This window comes from Festucalex cinctus, chromosome 2 (assembly GCF_051991245.1).
Source record: "Festucalex cinctus isolate MCC-2025b chromosome 2, RoL_Fcin_1.0, whole genome shotgun sequence".
NCBI classification, from domain to species: Eukaryota; Metazoa; Chordata; class Actinopteri; order Syngnathiformes; family Syngnathidae; genus Festucalex; species Festucalex cinctus.
The window spans coordinates 4,717,562-4,724,939 of NC_135412.1; the positions used below are offsets into that span (position 1 = coordinate 4,717,562).

Below are 7,378 nucleotides of genomic sequence, written 5' to 3' on the forward strand. Positions count from 1 at the left end.
ATGTTGGTAATAAAACTACATTCAGGTCAGGACAAAAGTGAGAAAATGCTGGATCTGACATTTGTAAACCACGAAGGACTCGCATGTCCAACAATACATGACGTCTTTTTCAAGTCACATGTATATTTGCTTCATGATGAAGGGCAGCATTAAGGATAGGAAACAAATGGTCAGGAATGTATCTGTACATATGTACATACAGCAGTGGCGATTCAAAAATAAAATCATTGAAAATATTCCTGTCAGTGTCCTCTAAAATACAATACCGTAGTTCTACTGTTTTGGTCTTAAATTCCTGTATATTTTGTGCTGTTTTCCTCGCGGGGAGCGGACAAGTCGACAGTTTGTTTCGTGCATACACAATGAGAAATCAATTGTGTTAGTTCCGTGAACCTCTTGCGGCTTTTCTGCGATGTCATTTTTTCCCTTCTCTGGGTTCAGTTTACGTCATAGGCGCGAGCCAGTTCCGAATACTGTAAATTCCAACGAACTGGCAAATTGTGATTTTGTTTTTTCATACACCACGGAACTGGTTACATTACAGTGTGTGCGTATAAACCTGCGTCAGTCCTGAATATCTCCGCTTTAATTTTATACCTACACAGCGGTATAAAATAATATTTAATATTGAAATTAATAATAAAAATACCCCAAAAATCTTCTGTGAGTCTTCAACATGTCCACTCCAAAAACTCAATGCTCTCCACTGACATACAGTACACACGTTTACACAGACTACACACTGCGTCATGATCATGTGCCATTAATTTGTCGTGACTCTCTCTGCATACCCACATAAATATCAAAATTCATGCAAATGATGCCATCTTTGGCGGTTGGCCAAACAGTTGGAAGGGAAGTGTATGGGTGTTGAGTCAAAGCAAGCCAGCAAAGAATTATGGGTAGCCGTGGAGAGTCCAATGAGAGCCCTTTAAAGTGATCGCTGCCGGGCACCACCACCCACCCATGGTTGCTCCTCAGCCATCACTGTGGCAACAGTGGTGCTTGATGGGTGATGCTCCTGACTGTTGCAAAAGAGAGTGAGGCAGTGTGCGTGCGGGGGGGGTGCGGAGGTGTGTTTGTGTGTGAGTGGGTGTTTGACAATTGAAAGCCAAACTCCACAATGGTGACATTGGTACCTTGACTATCGAAGATGCACTGGAATTAAAAATAAAAGTTGGATTTGAAATGAATTTTGCAAGGTAAAACAAATATATCGACACCTTCATAAAATAATCGCTTTGTATACAGCAATGCCTGTTCTTAAAGCGATTTATAAATAAAGTTGAGTTGAGTTGAGTCACGATTTTCAATGCATCTTTTTTTGCCGATTTTTTTTTCTTACTTTGTGGCTACTTCATACTTTTAAAGTATACTTGTATTTGTCAGTATTTATTCATTAAAGTAGCCAAAGCAATTTATGTCCATTACTTTTTATTTGCAATCTCCAAATGATCCAACAGGAATGATGGAAACGATGCCCATACAACACAACGCTGCCCTTTTTCACAAGAAGGTGCAAAAAAAATTGTTTCAAAGGCAGTACTTTTCAAATATAGATTTCTCTATTACAATAAAATAAGATTTACTCTGGTGGAATGAATTCCACATTGTCTGGAAAATATTAAACACAAAGAGCCTTTAGAAATGTATAAGACTTCTTTTAACCAAAATACTTTGTGTTTTCACAGATTTCTGTACTTTTAGTAGCAGTAGTGTTTCATTATTAGGTAATTATTATGGAAAATAATCGTTTTTGAACATATATTAATTGTAATCTAATCGTCACGTGTCAAACCTCAATGAATCTAATAATCGATGTATTGGCACACCGCTATTACTTTAACAAACAAGACCTCCACCTCCCAATTTCACTAATAACTTACTGGCTATTTGTTCCATATTTTGTCAGTGCCTTAACATGCTGTAACATCTGAAAACAGTCAAGCTTGCCTTTTCTTTTTCATCACCTGCCTCCCCCGCCTTCCTCATCCTCCTCTTCACCACTTCCAACCCACACTCCACTTTTACTGACTCTTGGCCTCAGAGTGGGCGCTCATGTGTGTGTTTTTGTCACTTCTGCATGCATACATTTCCTCCTTCTATATCCGTATTTTTTCATCAAGATGTTTGCTTAGCTTGGCGGCGCTGCGAATGAGCTCCAGGTTCAAATCTTGGACTGTATTCCTGATGTTGAATTCTTTCCACAGTATGTACAGGTGTGAAGGTGTGAATGGTTGTCTGCTTTTAATGCGTCTGTTTGTGTTTAACCGGTGGAAAGTGACCCCATCATCCGAAAGTCAGCATTGCAGGCAGTGGAATAAATGGAAGTTAACTCATTCACTCCCAAAAACGTATTTATACGTTTGTTTGTTTTTTGTTGTTGTTTTTTCTTTTTAGGTTTTTGTATGCTGGAGCATTATGAAGGCTTTGATGTAGTTTGACCTGAAGAGGTCGCTTAAAGCAATGGTAGTTATACAAAGAAAAAAAGAAAAAAATGGCCAACAAGTGGCAGCAAAGTATAAGAGATCAGCCAGGGCCATGTTGCAACAAGCTCTTTTTCCCAGTGTTTTCAACAGGTTTGTGAATACTGATGAAACTCAGCTAATTCTAATGCTAATTGCTGTAAAATGTAAAAACAGATACAAATACACTTTTTTTTTCCTGATGAAAGAAGAGACTTTATTTTGGTAGGTTCCAGATTTTTATAGCAATAGAACATGAAAATGGCTGGGAGTGAATGAGTTAAAGGAACATCGTGTAGGATTCAGTGCCATGTAGTGGTTAATTAATAGAACGTAATGATTTTGAAAGCATCCGCACTACCGTGCCTCAGAGAGACCACACTTGGCAAGCCTGCCACCAATAACTGTAGTAGCCTCCCAATTATTATTTGGAGCGAGCGAGTAAACGAGCAGTCCGGTGAGCAAGAACTAGCAAGAACTCACTGGAGCGGCTAACAAAAGCAGCTATCAAAACCTCACTGGAGTGGCTAACAAGAACGGCTAGCAAAAATTCAAACAAGCGGTTAGCAGGAGAAGCTAGTAAACGCTAGCGAGATCATAGCAGAGGGAAATAAACGGCAGGAGCCCGAATCATAGCGACAATTCAGCGACAAGCACCTGCAGAAAGATGGCGGCAAAACATGGCAGCCTCCTTTAAGGTGCGGCACAACTTATGAAATAGTATTAGCGATTACTGGACCTACGATTTTATACATATATTTATATGTGACCGGCTCTGTCAAAAGGGTCCTCAGTGCCAAAAAATATATATATCAAAATTGAGATATTGATATATTCGAATTCTGCACTTAATTCCCTTTAAAATGCTATATAATACATGAATGTAGCTGGAAAATTGACAAAGTTACATCAGTTTTAATGTTGGAAGGTTGAAATCGCTAGTTTTGAGAAAAAGAACTTTACCGTTTTGCTACTTGCATCTTTCAAATGTCCATAGCAGCCAGCACCTTAGGAAAAAGATATGAACCTGAACTGTTCAAATATCAATGGGAAGTCAGTTCCAATAGCAGGCGTCCGAGATTCGAACCCTTTAGATGTTTTGGAAGTTTGACCTCTCGAGATGAAATCAGCCTCAACTTTGAAGATCACATTCGGATTCGGCTTTCAATCTTCTTCTAAGGCATCAGCCAAAGTTTGCTTATTTTATTGTTGCTCCTTGTGGTATTTTCTTACTTAAATGAGGTCATATTACCACAGTGGGAAATTTGATTTCATAATTTTGTGTCAATTAAAATATTATTTGCCATTTGATGTGGCCTGTGAAAAGTGCTTTATTGATAACTTATCATGGATGTGATGTCTCAAATGCTTTTGGTCTCATGAAAACGTGAATTATTATAGAAAATGATCTGTGCAAGTCACTGACAGACTGTTCTTTGATTCCATTCATCAATTTCCCTCCTCCTCCACAAACAATTGTTGTCAGGTAAGAATTATCTAACTATTTTTTTTTGTACAATACAAAAACGCTCTTCTCATCCGCAGCATTCACAATTGACTGTTGCCATGGCTCTTGCAAATCTGCCAGCGTCTGGTTGTCAAGGCTGGTATGTTTGACAAAGATATTGTCTGGAACGATGATTCACTTCGCACTCAATGGCACTGCCGTCTGCGTGTGTGTGCGTGTGTGTGTGTGCGCACACTCAGGAATGCAGCCTATTTGCCCACCCTATCAAGGGAAGCAAGCATATGAAAGTTCAATAAAAATGACTTTCTTGCAATAAAAGAGGATTAGCGGACTTTCAAGAATGCCACAAACTGTACACGATGGTCCATTTGTTGTGAGCGTCCGAAATCTCCTCGAGAATTCAAACAGAACAGGTGCCAGCGTGTGACGGGCTTACGATATTCGCAGTATCTTGATATGTGAAATGTTTTTGCGGCGCAAAAGGAGGAAGTGTGGTTGAGCTCTGCCAGGATGCGCCCACGCGCTCCGTGTGTTTAGTCCCTGGTGGCAGGTTGCCGCTAAATACCATCACAATGCGTTCGAAAGTACAAAGAATGATGTGTGGTAGGGCTGCCAAGATTAGTCAACTAGTCGTGACTACGTCGACGACCAAAAGCATCGGCGGCTAATTTAAATAGTCGACTAGTCAGTTTTACATCATATATATCAACCTTATATTTGTTTTTTCTTCCAAAACTGCCTCAACCGCTCGCTTGACTGCCTGCCGCTCGTCCTCCTGCCTGCTCTTACTCGCACATGCGCAGGTGCATTAATCCGGGTCAGACGTGACGTCAGCACCAACTGTACACATTATGCTCTCATGGCTAACCGACATCGAACTTCGAAGGTTTGGGAACATTTCTCCAAAGACGCTAAAGCGAATAATGTTCAGCGTAAAATATGCAAGACAGACCTTACCTCTCACGGCAGTTGAGACGGAAGCACCTTTTGTCGAATCCTTCTGCCGGCGAGGGACAGTCATCTCAGCCACTGTAAGTTATTTGGATGGTTAGCGTAGCTAAGTGCGAACGTGGACGTTAACAGAGACGCTTTACGTATTTAACACATAAAACGTGCCTACGTTGGTTACAGCTGTTAAGTCCTCTTCTCCTGCCCAGGAACCTCCTAACCGATGGTATGGCGACTTAGCAGGCAGACTCTCGTTTTCGTTGTTTCACACAAACTTGTATTTCAGCACTCCTCAACGACATCCCGTGCGCACACATATGCTCTTCCGCTCTCCTTCTCTTTCCTAAACAACACCGCCCTCCTGCGCCAAAGTGCGGCACTGCAGCACTTAAAGGGCCAGGCCTGGCCTGGAACGCAGCGATGTTATGGCTAAATAGTAAATGTGACAACGATGTCTTAACGCCACGTTACAGTGCTAAAAGACTCCGTTCCACTTCATTGGAGGGCTTTATTATGAAGCTATCAACGTGCATGCCTGAAAAGTATTTTTTATATTGTTTACATGTTGTATTCATATTACTAATTGCTATTTAGTTTTTCTTTTATGTTCAAATGCACTCAACATTTGTTGGTATAAATGTTAAAGGCAACAGTATTTGAGCTAAAAGTTCAAATGTACTATCGGAATAATTGTCTTTTTTGGATTGCACAAGGAATTCTGGTACAAACTGCACTTTAATAAAAGTTAGTTCCTTAATCAAACAGATAGTTTATTACTTTATGTATATATAATTATATCCCTGAAATGAAAATAAAATGAATACATAATCAGAATGTGTTTCAGGTTTTGGTGTTTTCTGCAGAAAAAAGGGTCGGAAAAAGACTTTGGGCAATGATTTAAGGAGGCTGACGATCCGATCCGATTAGTCGACTAATCGCGATTATTGTTGGTGATTAGTCGACTAGCAATATAGTCGTTTGTGTGGACATTTCATTTATTTACTTAATTGCTATGACACAGCGCCAGAAGAATCTGTAAAATGTACTTCTTTCTCATTATTATTCTCTCTCGTTTGGTCATCGTTGCAAAGAATAGATTTATTTAAGAACACATTTGATTTGAATACCTTTCTCCAATGTTAACAATCATCTCTTTTTTTTTTCTTTTTTTTGCAACGTGACTCAAAAGCCTGAAGCGTAAATTCTTTTAAAGTATGAACTCATGTTCAAATGAGTGCTGCTCTCAAACCCCCACAATCCTGCTGTTGATTTGCCCTCACAGAAACACACGCACGCACACACGCGTGCGCAAGTATGCATACACCTTGGCATGTTGGCGCACCTACGCAAGCATGCATGTCTGCGTGCGGTCACAAAGGCTGCTCATGCATGTCGAGCCGAGCGGAGCTATGCAGGAGAGGATGTTTGATCTCAGCCGGGGAGCGCAAGCGGCTTCTCTGCTACTTGCATTTGGCCTCCTGAGTCTGTGTTGGCTTCTTGGCCTCTCACCAGCTTCGCTTGGGGGTTACAGAGGCGCAGGTTCCCACACAACTGCTGAGGTGGTGTGCGGGAGTGAGTGCACTGAAAAGAGAGAGGTGGGTTTTTGTTTTGTTTTGTTTTTTAAAGAGTAGTGTAGGCTACGGAAGCGTAGAGCTGCCAATGTGGAGTAAACATTTTTGGCTGGCGAGTATGTTCGAACATACTCTCAAATATGTTCAAACATACTCGCAAATACATTTGACATGCTCGCAAATATGTTTGAACGTACTTGTAGGCTACATGCTACAAAGTTAGCATACCTTCCCAGAATGCCACAGGGTTAATTTAAGTACCGTATTTTCACGACTATAAGGCGCACCTTCAATGAATGACATATTTTAAAACTTTTTCCATATATAAGGCGCTACAGTTGAGGCAGGGGTTACGTTATGCATCCATTAGATGGTGCTGCGCTAAAGGGAATGTCAACAAAACAGTCAGATAGGTCAGTCAAACTTTATTAATAGATTACAAACCAGCTTTCTGACAACTCCATTCACTCCCAAAATGAATAAACAGCTGTTTTATTATTTTCTCTTAGGTAAAGTATTAGTATTAGCTACCGATCCAAGATGGCGGGATCTTCTGCGCATGTAGGGATTTAACGATATCCAAACATCACGATACAATATCACGATACGAAGGTCACGATACGATAATTATCACGATATATTGGAGGAGCATTGGTGATATTTAAAAAAAATCACAATATTGTAAAAAAAAAAGAGCTCATGCTAAAAAAAAAAGCACAATATTGTGCTTTTGTACATAACAGCAATGCATATAAACCACTTACAATCTCTAATAACAATATTGAGGCACTTACTTGCTAATGCAAGCACACATTGATCACATCACAAGAAAATTAGGTTCCCCTTTATCTGACAATTAGCATAGATTTTAAACATAGAAGGCCAAAACATCCCTAATGAAAATTAAATTGCACTACTAAACTCAC

The 7,378-nt window shown here is 40.1% G+C and overlaps 1 long non-coding RNA gene across 1 annotated transcript in view; it reads right to left on the reverse strand.

Moving 5' to 3' along the window:
• Positions 1-5,589, reverse strand: part of LOC144014911 (uncharacterized) — a 34,275-nt gene extending 28,686 nt beyond the window's left edge. The window contains exons 1-2 of the long non-coding RNA XR_013282633.1: positions 5,054-5,589; positions 4,891-4,962 (exon numbers count right to left, since the gene is read on the reverse strand). This is a non-coding gene — a long non-coding RNA (uncharacterized LOC144014911). The remainder of the gene's footprint in view (positions 1-4,890; positions 4,963-5,053) is intronic.
• Between the last annotated feature and the right edge of the window lie 1,789 nt (positions 5,590-7,378).